This window comes from Leptonychotes weddellii, chromosome X (assembly GCF_054177405.1).
Source record: "Leptonychotes weddellii isolate Sample4059 chromosome X, ASM5417740v2, whole genome shotgun sequence".
NCBI classification, from domain to species: Eukaryota; Metazoa; Chordata; class Mammalia; order Carnivora; family Phocidae; genus Leptonychotes; species Leptonychotes weddellii.
In genome coordinates, this window is record NC_138385.1 from 93901557 (window position 1) to 93916325 (window position 14769).

General features: G+C 39.3%; 1 pseudogene; it reads right to left on the reverse strand.

The window, feature by feature from the left end:
* Positions 1-5554: 5554 nt before the first annotated feature.
* Positions 5555-14769, reverse strand: part of LOC102738589 (peptidyl-prolyl cis-trans isomerase FKBP3 pseudogene) — a 58544-nt pseudogene continuing 49329 nt past the window's right edge.

A 14769-nucleotide genomic window follows, 5' to 3' on the forward strand; every position in this document is an offset into this window, starting at 1 on the left:
TTAAAATCTAATTTGTCTGATATAAGGATTGCCACCCCAGCTTTCTTTTGGTGTCCATTAGCATGGTAAATGGTTTTCCACCCCTTCACTTTCAGTCTGGGGGTGTCTTTGGTTCTAAAATGAGTCTCTTGCAGACAGCATATCGGTGGGTCTTGTTTTTTTATCCAATCTGACAGCCTGTGCCTTTTGATTGGGACATTTAGCCCATTTACATTCAAGGTAATTATTGAAAGGTATGAATTTAGTGCCATTGTATTGCCTGTAAGGTGACTGTTCCTGTATATTGTCTGTGTTCCTTTCTGGTCTATGTTACTTTTAGGCTCTCTGCTTAGAGGACGCCTTTCAATATTTCTTGTAGGGCTGGTTTGGTGTTTGCAAATTCCTTTAGTTTTTGTTTGTCCTGGAAGCTTTTTATCTCTCCTTCTATTTTCAATGACAGCCTAGCTGGCTATAGTATTCTTGGCTGCATATTTTTCTCATTTAGTGCTCTGAATATATCATGCCGGTTCTTTCTGGCCTGCCAGGTCTCTGTGGATAGGTCTGTTGCCAATCTAATGGTTCTACCCTTGTAGGTTACAGACCTCTTGTCCCGAGCTGCTTTCAGGATTTTCTCTTTGTCTCTGAAACTCGTAAGTTTTACTATTAGATGTCGGGGTGTTGACCTATTTTTATTGATTTTGAGGGGGTTCTCTGTGCCTCCTGGATTTTGATGCCTGTTTCTGTCCCCAAATTAGGGAACTTCTCTAGTATAATTTGCTCCAGTATACCTTCTGCCCCCCTCTCTCTTTCTTTTTCTGGGATCCCCATTATTCTAATGTTGTTTCATCTTATGGTATCACTTATCTCTCGAATTCTGCCCTTGTGATCCAGTAGTTGTTTATCTCTCTTTTTCTCAGCTTCTTTATTTTCCATCATTTGGTCTTCTATATCACTGATTCTCTCTTCTGCCTCATTTATCGTAGCGGTTAGAGCCTCCATTTTTTATTGCACCTCATTAATAGTCTTTTTGATTTCAACTTGGTTAGATTTTAGTTCTTTTATTTCTCCAGAAAGGGTTTCTCTAATATCTTCCATGCTTTTTTTCAAGCCTAGGTAGTATCTTTAAAATCATCATTCTGAACTATAGTTCCGACATCTTACTGATGTCCATATTGATTAGGTCCCTGGCAGTCGGTATTGCCTCTTGTTTTTTTTTTGATGATTTTTTTTCTGTGTTTTCATTTTGTCCAGAGGAGAATAGATGAATGAGAGAACAAAATGCTAACAGGGTAACAATGACCCCAGAAAAATATACACTAAACAAATCAGAAGAGACCTGGAACTGGGGGAAAAGAAAGGGAAAGAAAGAAAAAAGAATAAGAAAAAAAAGAAAAAGATAAATGAAAACAAAACAAAACAAAAAAAACAGAATATGATCAAATATGATCAGGCTGGTGCATAGATCAGTGCCACACACTAGATCTTGGGCGTATTTTGGTTTGTTAGAAGAAAGTGCCTCCCAAAATTTTAAAGAAAGAAAAACTTATGTATGTACAAAAATAAGGGTAAATACGATGAAGGGATGGAATATGACTGTAAAGATGAAAATTATAAAACATTTTATAAAAGGAATTGATAAGATAAGTTGGTTGAAAAAAGAAAGAAGAGGATTTAAAAAAAAAAAGGGACAGAATGTGATCAGGCAGGAGACTAGAACAAAACCATACACTAGAGATTTAGGGTATATTTTGGTCTGTTAGAAGAAACTGTATCCCAAAATTTTAAAGAGAGAACAACTTATATATATACCAAAAATAAGGTTAACTACTATGAAGGGATAGAATATGACTCTAAAAATGAAAAATAAAAAAGATTTTTTAAAAAAGGGATCGATAAGATGTTGGTTGAAAAAGGGAAAAAGAAAAATTCAAATAAACAACAAAAAAAGAAAATTAAAAAAATTAACTTTGAAAGGCTGAAGAATCATGGGGAAAAAGCCATGAATTCTATGTGCAGTATTCCCCTAGCGCTGGAGTTCTGCTGTTCTCACTGATCGGTAAACTTGGTCTTGGCTGGCTGTTCTTGTGGATCTTCTGGGGGAGGGGCCTGTTGCCATGGTTCCCAAATGTCTTTGCGGGAGGCAGAATTGCCCTGCCCTTGCCAGGTCCCGGCTAAGTAATCTGCTCGGGTTTGCTCTTGTAGCTTTTGTTCCCTGCAAGCTTTCTCTGCAAGCTTTTTGGAGGATGAGAGTGAAAATGGCAGCCTCCCAATCTCCGCCCCGGAGGAGCCGAGAACTCGGGGCCTGCTCCTCAGTGCACCCCCAGAGAAAAGCAGTCAACCACTCCCATCTCCCTGGTCTCCGGCCGCACTCCGTGCTCACCCGGCCTGTGACCGAGTGTTTCTATCTCTGGCACCCGACCCCGATTGGAGTCTCCAAACGCAGCAGATCCCTGCGTTGCGCTCCCGCGCTGCTCCTCCTGGGGGAGGAGGGGGAGTCTCCCCGGATCTGCTGCTTGTTGGGTCCCTGCTGGAGGAGCAGTGGCCCGACTGTGCCACGGATCATGGTTTATGGTAACCCTGAGCTGAGAGCCTGCTCCTCGGCTCCGTCTCTGCAGCTGGCTTCCCTGCTCCGATACTTGGGAGCTCTGCTGCACTCAGGCACCCCCGGTCTTTCTGTGACCCCGAGGGTCCTGAGACCACACTGTCCCCGCGAGGGTTCCACCCCCAGCTTAGCCACTGGAGTGACGTCCCTCAGTGGAGCAGACTTCTACAAGTTCCGATTTTGTGCTCCTCGGCTCTATCACTTGTCAGAAGTGGCCGGCGGAGGTCCCCTCCCCTGCCGTCTATCCTCCCGAATATCACCTTGGATTCACTTCTCCACATGTCCTACCTTCCAGAAAGTGGTCGCTTTTCTCTTCAGAGAGTTGCTGCTATTTTCTTCAATCTCCTGTTGAGTTCGTAGGTGTTCAGAATGGTTTGATCCCTATCCAGCTGAATTCCTGGGACCAGATGAAATTTAGGTCTCCTACTCCTCTGCCATCTTGCTCCTCTTATTGATAACTTTTTAAGAGAAATAAACTAAAATCTTCTAGAATGGTGGATTTTATAAAAGTGTTGCTTTATATATTTTTAAACTATGTTATTAATGCATGGAAGTTCAAAATTGTTATAGCTTCTTGTAGATTGCTTTTTTTTGTCATCAAATGAGGTCCTGCTTTATTACTACTAAGTCTTTCCCCTTTAAATTTTGTTTTGCCTGTTACTAATTTTGCTAGATAGATTTTTTGTTATTTGTCTAGTATATTTTTTCCCATTCCTTTTATTTTAGCTTATGTATGTCATTGTGTTTTAGGTGTGCCCATCTCTAGTTTTTGTTTTCACTCACCCAATATGAACAGACTTAATTATCTATTAAAGATAGTGATTAAAAATTTAGATTATGAATATATTTGAGTTTAATTTTTGCTTTCTTGTTGTTCCTGTTTATTTGATTTTTGCTTTCTTCTTCTGTTTTGGAAGTTATCCATTTTGTTTTTTTAACATTTACCCTCTCACTTTTTTTTTTTTTAAGATTTACTTATTGATTTTAGAGAGGGGAAAAGAGAGAGAGAGAGATTGGGGGGAGCGGGGAGGGGCAGAGGGAGAGGGAGAGAGTCTTAAGAAGACCGTGCACTTAGCGAGGAGCCTGACACAGGGCTTGATCTCACAAACCTGAGATCAGGACCTGAGCAGAAACTAAGAGTCAGACGCTTAATCTACTGAGCCAACCAGGGGCCCCTGCTCTCACTTTCCATTGCCTTTTAACCTTTTATGTTGCTGATAAGATATCTACTGCAAGGTTAGTTATCTTTGTTTTGTTTGGAATAGAGTAAAAGCATGATAGCTATTTATTTTGTGGAATAACATTCACTGCATATTGAGGGATGCTGCTGTGTACCTAATAACATATAGTGTATATGTTGCTTTACTTTCTGCTCACAGAGAGTGTAGGGCAAGCTACTGAAATCTTCCCAAACTTTCTCCAGTGTTTCTATCCTCAGAACTCAGCTGACCTGTCCTCTTCTTCCCCTTCTCTTTTCTCATGATTTTTCTCCAGTAGCCTTTGGAAAGGTGCCTTAAATAGTATGACAGGAAATTACAAGAGGTAGCATGAAGGAAAGTTCAGTATATCAAGTCATGAAATCTCAGCTGCCCAATTCTATGAAGTTAATAGTTTTTTAAAGGCAACCTCTTTTTTTCTCTTTGTTCATTTGTGTCACTGCTTTGTCCTGTGACACATGCACCTTCAGCTGACTTTTGAAAGCCTGCTATTTTGGATGGCATAATTTTGACTGATAGGCCTATAATTAGTAAGTGCTCATTAAGTACTGTGTCCCGAGTATTTCTGTGGGGTGGTAGAGAATGTTCTTAGCAGCTGCCAGGGTGATAACAGTCCTGCAAATTGGCATGATTTCAGAAGTAGCCAAAGAACTTTATAAAGTTGAAAAGTAAACAGAAGAGCATAGCAGTAGCTATAGCAAGGGAGAAAATAGTACGAAGGCCTCTTGGTCACCAAAACTATGGACTCCCTACCCTTGTTTTCTCCATAATGTTGAAAACTTGATACTCTTTGTTTTTGTCCCACCCATTTGAAGTCATGCCTCTCTCTCCTGGCTCTTTGTCATCCTGCCTCCTAGCTACAGGTGTTTCTCAAGTATTGATCTGGAGTCCTCTTCTCTCTTCAGTGATCCTCCCCCACACAGAGCATTCTGTCCCAGTGGTTTCAGATGTAAGCTTTATGTTGATGACTTGCAAATCCACACCTCTGTTTCTACCCAAACTCCAGTCCCACATTTTTAATTGCCTGCTGGACATTTACCCCTAGAGGTCCTCCTGAAGCCTTGACTCAGTACACCTAAAGCCTTGCTCTTTCCTTAAAACCAACTTCCATACTTTATGACCCAGCATTTCCACTCCTATATGTGTAGCTAAAAGAAATGTGTGCACAGTGCATCAAAAGACATGTATAAGAATGTTCATAGGGCATGACACATCATGACCAAATGCGGCTTCACCCAGGAATGCAAAGTTGGGTTTCAATTTAAAAATCAAACAGTTTAATTCATCACATTAACAGAATAAGGGGGGGAATCATGTGATTATTTCAACAGATGTAGAAAGTTCATTGACAATATTAAACATCCTTTCATGTAAAAACTCTTAGCAAAGTAGGAGAAGAGAATATTCTTTCTTTTAAATTTTAAATCCAATATAATTAACATGCAGTGTTATATTAGTTTCAGGTATACAACATAGTGACTCAAAAATTGCTTTTTTTTTTTTTTTGGACACTGGATATATTTTTATTGAGCCTTTTAGTTTACAACATGAGGTAAAAGGAATGTCAGTTCTCCTTAACCAATATTTTACACAGCTGTAGTAAAATATTTCAAACTTTAGGGAATTTTAATGGATTACATATCTTAAAAGTTGGGAATCGAGTAAACAATATTTGGCTTCTTGAATTTTCAAGTTGACTCTTCCCTAACAGTGGTAACCAGCTTTAATTAGTTACATAAGTTTCTTCAAAGCCATGTTTTATTGTTGCTGATGTCTTTGTATCTGAAGCATTGCTCTTTTAATCAATATCCACTAATTCCACTTTGAAACTGAGTTTTGCATTTGGTGGAATTTTGGCATCAGGCTGTCCTTTCTTACCATAAACCCATTCTGGTTCAATCTCCGGTTGAGCCTTTTCTCCTTTACTCATAGTCAAGAATGCTTCATCCCATCCTCTGATAATTTTGCCTGTTCCAACCTTAAAACTTAAGGGTGTGGTATTTTTCTTCTTTGAACTTGTTTGAATATAGTATCGAAACCAGTCCCATCCTGTGGTGTTCCTGTATACCAGCAGTGAACAACATCTCCTGTTTTGGGAAAGTTGGTTTTATCTCCTTTTTTAAGAACACAATTTATATATTTTGGTGGACCCTCATCCAGAGTCTCTTCAACTTGGGTTTCTTTGGGTTTATCTTCATTAAGCTTCACATTTTTCACGTGCTCACTTTACTTAAATTTTCAGTACCTTTGAAATGCTTACTTTCAAAAAGATGATTATAGGCTGTAACCAAATGGTCCTTGTTAGCTGTTTTGACCACATTTTCAATGTTTCCTAATAACTTATGTTCTGCAAGAAACAAATCTGAACTGTAGTCCTGTAAAAATTTGATAATGTCCTTCTTGGGTCGCTGCTTGCTGCTCCATGGTCTAGGTCCACTGTGGAATGGCTGCTGCCGTCTTCCCCCACTCATGATTCAACAGTTCTGTATATTACTCAGTGCTCATCATGATGAGCGTATTCTTTTTTTTTTTTTTTAAAGATTTTATTTATTTATTTGAGAGAGAGAATGAGAGAGAGAGAACATGAGAGGGGGGAGGGTCAGAGGGAGAAGTAGACTCCCTGCTGAGCTGGGAGCCTGATGTGGGACTCGATCCCGGGACTCCAGGATCATGACCCAAGCTGAAGGCCGTCACTTAACCAACTGAGCCACCCGGGCGCCCCATGATGGGTGTATTCTTAATCCCCTTCACATATTCCACACATTCCCTCCCCACCTCCCTTCCGATTACCACTAGGTTGTTCTCTGTATTCAGAGTGATTTTTTCTTTTATTTTATTTTTAAGATTTTATTTATTTATTTGACAGAGAGAGACAGCGAGAGAAGGAACAAAAGCAGGGGGAGTGGGAGAGGGAGAAGCAGGCTTCCCGCTGAGCAGGAAGCCTGACATGGGGCTCGATCCCAGGACACTGGGATCATGACCTGAGCTGAAGGCAGACGCTTAACAACTGAGCCACCCAGGCGCCCCCAGAGTGATTTTTTTACAAAAGATTTTATTTATTTATTTATTTATTTATTTATTTATTTATTTATTTATTGAGAGTGAGAGAGCACATGCAGGGGCGAGCAGCAGAGGGAGAGGGAGAAGCAGGCTCCTTGCTGAGCAGGGAGCCCAATGCAGGGCTGGATCTCAGGACTCCAGGATCATGACCTGAGCTGAAGGCAGATGCTTAACTGACTGAGCCACCCAGGCGCCCCTTCAGAGTGATTTTTATTTGTCTCTTTTTTTCTTTGTTTTGTTTCTTAAATTCCACATATGAGTGAAATTATGCATTTGTCTTTCTCTGACTTATTTCACTTAGCATTATACTCTAGATTCATCCATATTGTTACAAATGGCAAGATTTCATTCTTTTTTATGGCTCAGTAATATTTATTCCTCTCTCTCTCTCTGCACACACACACATACACACACCCCATGTCTTTTTATCCTTTCATCTATTGATGGACACTTGGCTTACTTCCATAATTTGGCTATTGTAAATACTGCAATAAATGGGTGCATATATCTTTTCAAATTAGTGTTTTTGTACTTTTTGGGCAAATAGTAGTGGAATTACTAGATCCTATGGTAATTCTATTTTTAATTTTTGAGGAACCGCATACTGTCTTCACAGTGGCTGCACCAGTTTGCATTCCCAACAGTGCATGAGGATTCCTTTTTCTCCACCTTTTCAGCAGCACTTATTTCTTGTGTTTTTTTTTTTAAGATTTTATTTATTTATCTGAGAGAGAGAGAACACAAGAGGGGGGAGGGTCAGAGGCAGAAGCAGACTCCCTGCTGAGCAGGGAGCCCGATGTGGGACTCGATCCCGGGACTCCAGGATCATGACCTGAGCCAAAGGCAGTCGCTTAACCAACTGAGCCACCCAGGTGCCCATTTCTTGTGTTCTTGATACTAACCATTCTGACAGGTGTGAGGTGATATCTCATTGTGGTTTTGATGTGCATTTCCCTGATAATAAGTGATGTTGAGCATCTTTTTATGTGTCTCTTGGCCATCTAGATGTCTTCTTTGGAGAAATGTCTGCTCATGTCTTCTGCCCATTTTTTAATTGGATTATTTGGTTTTTTTGGGTGTTGAGTTGTATAAAGTTCTTTATATATTTTGGATACTAACCCCTTATTCAGATATGTCATTTGCAAATATCTTCTCCCATTCCATAGGTTGCCTTTTAGTTTTGTTGATTGTTTCCTCCGCTGTGTAGAAGCTTTTTATTTTGATGTAGTCCCAATAGTTTATTTTTGCTTTTGTTTTCCTTGCCTCAGGAGACATACCTAGAAAAATATTACTATGGCCAATGTCAGAGAAATTACTGCCTCTGCTCTCTTCTAGGATTTTTATGCTTTCAGGTCTCACATTCAGGTCTTTAATCCATTTTGAATTTATTTTTGTGTAAGAAAGTGGCCCAGTGTCATTCTTTTGCATGTAGCTCTCCAGTTTTCCCAGCACTATTTGTTGAAGAGACTGTCTTTTTCCCATTGTATATTTTTTCCTCCTTTGCTGAAGATTATTTGATCATGTAATTATGGGCTTATTTCTGGGTTTTCTGTTCTGTTCTATTGATCTATATGTCTATTTTTGTGCCAGTGCCATAATGTTTTGATCACTAGAGCTTTGTAATATAACTTGAAGTACAGAATTGTGATGCCTCTAGTTTTGTTTTTCTTTTTCAAGGTTGCTTTGGCTATTTGGAGTCTTTTGTGGTTCCATACTAATTTTAGGATTGTTTGTTCTAGCTCTGTGAAAAATGATGTTGGTATTTTGATAGGGATTGCATTAAATGTATAGATTGCTTTGGGTAGTATAGACATTTTAACAGTATTTGTTCTTCTGATCCATGAGCATAGAATGTCTTTCCATTTCTTTGTGTCCTCTTCAATTTCTTTCATCAGTGTTTTATAGTTTTCAGAGTCTAGGTCTTTCATGTCCTTGGTTAGGTTTATTCCCAAGTATTTTATTATTTTTGGTACAATTCTAAATGGGATTGTTTTCTTTTTTTTTTTAAAGATTTTATTTATTTATTTGACAGAGACATAGCGAGAGAGGGAACACAAACAGGGGGAGTGGGAGAGGGAGAAGCAGGCTTCCCATCGAGCAGAGAGCCTGATGTGGGGCTCGATCCCAGGACCCTGGGATCATGACCTGAGCTGAAGGCAGACACTTAATGACTGAGCCATCCAGGCGCCCGGGATTGTTTTCTTAATTTCTCTTTCTGCTACTTTATTATTAGTGTATCATTTCTGTATAGAAATGCAATGAATTTCTGTATATTGATATTATATTCTGTAAACTTATTGAATTCATTTATCAGTTCTAGTAGTTTTTTGGTGGAGTCTTGCAGGTTTTTTTTTTTTCTATGGGGGAGAGGGGCAAAGGGAGAGGGAGAGAAAGAATTCCAAGCAGTCTCCATGCCCAGTGTGGAGCCTGAAGTGGGGCCTTATCTCACAACCCTGAAATCATAACCTGAGCTGAAACCAGGAGTTGGATGCTCAGCTGACTGAGCCATCCAGGCACCCCAGGTTTTCTATATATGGTATCATGTCCTCTGCAAATAGTAAAAGTTTCACTTCTTTCTTACCAATTTGGATGCCTTTTATTTTTGTTGTCTGATTGCTGTGGCTAGGACTTCCATATTGTGTTGAGTAAAAGTGGTGAGAGTGGACATCCTTGTCTTGTTCCTGACCTTAGGGGAAAAGCTCTGTTTTTCACCACTGAGGATGATGTTAACTGTGGGTTTTTCATATGTGGCCTTTATTATGTTAAGTTGTGTTTCATCTAAACCTACTTTGTTGAGAGTTTTTATCATGAATGTATGTTGTACTTTGTCAAATGATTTTTCTGCATATATTGAAATGATCTTATGTTTCTTATCTTTTCTCTTACTGATGTGATGTATCATGTTGATTGATTTGCAACCTTTGCATCCCAGGAATAAATCCCACTTGATCATGGTGAATGATTCTTTTAATGTATTGTTGGATTTGGTTTGCTAATGTTTTGTTCAGATTTTTGGCATCTGTGTCCATCAGAGTTATTGGACTATAGTTCTCTTTTTTTGTAGTGTTTTTATCTGGTTTTGGTAGAAGGCTAATGCTGGCCTCATAGAATGAATTTGGGTTTTCCTTCCTCTTCTATTTTTTGGAATAGTGTGAGAAGAATACGTATTAACTCTTCTTTAATTGTTGGGAGTTTTTTGATTACTGATTCAATTTCATTGCTGGTAATCAGTCTGTTCAATTTTCTATTTCTTCTTGATTCAGTTTTAGCAGGACATAGGTTTCTAGGAATTTATCCGTTTCTTCTAGGTTGTTCAATTTGTTGGCATATAATTTTTCATAATATTCTCTTACAGTTGTTTGTATTTCTGTGGTTTCTGTTGTTATTCCTCTTCTTTCATTTCTGATTTTGTTTATTTGAGTCCTCTCTCTCTCTCTCTTTTGATGAATCTGGCTAGAGGTTTATGACTTTTGTTTATCTTTTCAAAGAAGCAGCTCCTAGTTTCCTTGATCTGTTCTATTGTTTTTTAGTTTCTATTACATTTATTTCTGCTCCAATCTTTATTATTTCTTTCTTTCTACCAGTTTTGGGTTTTGTTTGTTGTTCTTTTTCTAGCTCCTTTAGGTGTAAGGCTAGGTTGTTTATTTGAGAATTTTCTTGCTTCATGAGGTAGGCTTGTATTGCTCTGAATTCCCTCTTAGAACAGCCTTTTCTGCATCCCAAAGATTTTGGACTGTTGTGTTTTCATTTTCATTTATCTCTGTGTATTTTTTAATTTCCTCTTTGACTTCTTGGTTGACCCAATCACCGTTTAATAGCATGTTATTTAACCTCCATGTATGTATGTTCTTTAAAGATTTTTTTTTCTTGTAATTTCTAGTTTCGTAGCATAGTGGTTGGAAAAGATGCATGATTTGACTTCAGTCTTTTTGAATTTGTTGAGACTTGTTTTGTGGCCTAACATGTGATCAATTCTGGAGAATATTCCATATGCACTTGAAATGAATGTGTATTCTGCTGTTTTAGAGTGGAATGTTCTGAATATATCTGTTAGATCCATCTGGTCCAATGTGTCATTCAAAGACACCGTTTCCTTGTTCATTTTCTGTTTGGATGACCCATCCGTTGATGTAAGTGAGGTGTAAAAGTCTCCTACCATTTTTGTATTACTATTGATTACTTCCTTTATGTTTGTTATTAGTTGTTTTATGTATTTGGATGCTCCCATATTGGGTGCATAAATATTTACAATTGTTACATCTTCTTGTTGAATTGTTCCCCTTATGATTATGTAGTATCCCTCTTTGTCTCTTGTTACAGTCTTTGCTTTGAAGGCTATTTTGTCTGATATTAGTATTGCTAACCTGGCTTTCTTTTCACTTCCATTTGCATGATAAATGATTTTTCATCCCTTCACTTCAATCTGCATGTGTCTTTAAGTGTGAAATGAATACTTGTGTGCAGCATATAGATAAGTCTTGCTTTTTTATCCATTCTGTCACCTTTTGTCTTTTGACTGATGCATTTAGTCCATTTACACTCAAAGTAACTATTGATGAGTATGTACTTACTACCATTTTGTTACTTGTTTTATGGTTGTTTTTGTAGTTTTTCTCTGTTCCTTTCTTCTCTTGCTCTCTCCTCTTACAGCTTGCTGGCTTTCTTTAGTGACAGGCTTGCATTCCTTTTTCTTTATTCTTTACTTATCTATTACCAGTTATTGATTTATATATAGTGACCATTAGGTTTATAACATTTTCTGCATATAGCGTTCTATATTAAGGTGATGGTTGCTTAAGTTTGAACCCATTCCAGAAGCACTAAATTTTTACTCCTCTCTCCCCTACGTTTTAGGTATATTGTGTCATACTTTACATCTTGTTATTTTGTGAATCCCTTCACGGATTTTTATGCATATACTTAATTTTACTGCCTTTGTGTCTCCTACTTTTCTTACTTCTGCTTATGGACTTTCCTTTCTACTCAAAGAGTCCCCTTTAACATTTCTTGTAGGGCTGGGCTAGTGGTCATTAACTCCTTTAACTTTTTTGTGTCTAGGAAATTCTTTATCTCTCCTTCTATTCTGAATGATCCCATTGCTGGATAGGTATTCTTGGCTACAGATTTTTCTTTCAACACTTTGAATATATCATGCCATTCTCTTCTGGCCTGCAAAGTTTCTGCTGAAAGATCAGCTGATAGCTTTTGGGGTTTCCCTTGTACATAACTGTTTTCTTTTTTCTTGCTGCCTTTAAATTCTCTATCACTACTTTTTGCCATTTTAATTACTGTGTGTTTTGGTGTGGACCTCCTTGGATTGTTTTTTTTGGAAACTGTGCCTCCTGGATCTGGATTTCTAATTCCTTCTCCAGATTTGGGAAATTTTCAGCTATTTTTTCCTCAAATACATTTTCTGCCCCCCACCTTCTCTCTTCTTCTGGGATCCCTATAATATCAGTATTACTACATTTGATGATATCACTGAGTTCCTGTAGTCCATTTTCATTTTCTATTATTCTTTTTTCTCTCTCCTGTTCAGCTTGATTTCTTTCTGATACTCTGTCCTCCAGACCACGGATCCATTCTTCTGCTTTTTCATTCTATTATTTATTCCCTTTAGTGTGTTTTTAATTTCAGTTATTGAGTTCTTCATCTCTGGTTGGTTCTTTTTTATGTTTTATATGTCTTTGTTGAAGGTCTCACTGAGGTCCTCCATTCTTTTCTCAAGTCCAGTGACAATTATGACAATTACTTTAAATTCTCTATCAGGCTTACTTATCTCTGTTTCGTTTAGCTCTCTTGCTGTGATTTTTTTTTTCCTGTTCTTTCATTTGGGACACATTCCTCTGTCTCCTCATTTTGTCTATTTCTCTGTGTCTGTTTCTCTGTGTTAAGGAAGTCAGCTACATCTCCTGCTTATGAGTAAGAGGTCCTGTAGTGCCCTGCAGTGCAATGTGCCCTATTCACCAGAACCTGGTGCTTCAGGGGTATATCCCATGTGCGTTGCATGTGCCTTACTATTGTGGCTGAGCTGCATTTGCCTGCAGTCCAGTCATCTGCAATGGCTTTCTTTGCCTGTTATGGGCAGGGGTTGGTCATGGTGGTGTTAGTGGGCCAGTCTGGGGCCACCTTGGGCCTGAGTTTGGTCAGACCAGGTGTTTGCCAGAGCTGCAGTAGCAGTAAGCTGCAGGGTGCTCTCCCTGTGTTGTCCCCTGAAAAGCTTTCATTGGTGGGTAGGGCCTGCAGGCAGACCAGATGTCTGCCCCCAGCCCACTGCTGGGGCCTCAGTTGGCCTGGTGTGTGTGGCTTTCTTCTCCTCTCTCTCCAGGGCAGGAGTCACTTTGGGGTGGTGCTAACCACTGTTAGGGCTGCTTTCACACTGTGGCTTGTGGCACCAGTTTGGATGGACTCCTGCAGAGGTGGTGTTGGAGGGGGAGGGTCTGCAGGAGAACACAGGGGTGAGGTGTGTGGTGTTAGCAAGGTCTGGGCTGGTTTGCTGTGGGAGGCGACTTGTAGCTACTTTGGAGTTCTTCTGCCATGGCTGGTTTGGAGGGGGTGAGTCTGCAGAAGAGTGCAGGGGTGGGTGCACTATTAACAAGCTAGGTGGAGAGTGTTCACACTCTGCTGGTTCTCACAGGTGACTGTGTATCTAGGCTGGGGGATGGGTTAGTGAAATAGTGCCTACAAGCTCTTTTGTTCCTAGAGAAGTTTCCCAAAGACCCCTTCCCCTCCACCACACCCTGAGATTAGTAAACAATTCTCCATCCTGTATACCGCAGGCATTTTTCAAACTGCTGCTTCGATGCTGTATCTCTGTGGGGCTGTTTGTTGTGCTGTCTCTTTAAGGGTGGGGGACTCTGTTTCCTGTCACCCTTTGGCTCTCCAAGAGCCAAGCCCACTGATTTTTAAAAGTTCTACTTGTCAAGTCCCACTGATTGTAAGAACTCATGAAGGTACGCCTCTCTAGTTTTCAAAGCCAAATGTTATGGGGATTTGTCTTCTGGTGCTTGTTCCCCGTGCCTGGGGTGGGGTCTGCTCCTCTCTCCTCTGTGCCCACAGCACTCCTCCTTCCTCTGGACAGTCCCATAGGTCAGCTTGGTTCCTGACCATGTCTCTGCCCTTCCTATCCTCTTTGATATGGCCTCTACTCTACATTTAGCTGTGGAGAGTCTGTTCTGCCAGGCTTTGGGTTGTTTTCTGGGTTATTTACACTGATGTGGGTGTTACCTAGGCATATCTATGGTGAGCCTAGGGTCCTCCTTCTCTGCCATCTTCCCTGGAAGTTCTCAGAAGAGAACTTTTTTAGTCTCTAAAAAACCTACTGCAAACATACTAAATGATAAAAAGTTGAAAACTTTTCCTTGGAGATCAGGAACAAGACAAGGATGCCCCTGATAATCACTGCTATTCAGCATCTTTCAGTGTTCTGGCCAGTGCACAAAACAATAAAAAGGCATAAGAATTAGAAAGAAAGAAACTGAAAACGGGGAGTATTTACGTATGATATAACTATATTCATAGAAAATCCAAATGGTTTGGCAGATAAACTATTGGAATTAATAAGAGAATTTAACCCAGTCTCAGGATATAAAAGCTCAGTATCCAAAAATCCAATATATTTCTCCATACCAGCAACAAACAAAATGAAATTAATATAAAATACTGAGGAATAAATCTAATAAAAGATGTGCAAGACATCTACAGAAAAAAATGATCAAACCTTATTCTGAGGCATTAGAGAAATATAAAAAGGGGGAGATATGCCATAGTAAATATGAGCAAAAAAGATGCCAATTCTCCCCAAATTTAATTCTAAATTCAATGCAATTGCAATAGATGTGTTTTGGTGGAACTTGACAAACTGATTTTAAAATTCATATAGAAATACAAAAGGATAAGGATAGCCATTAA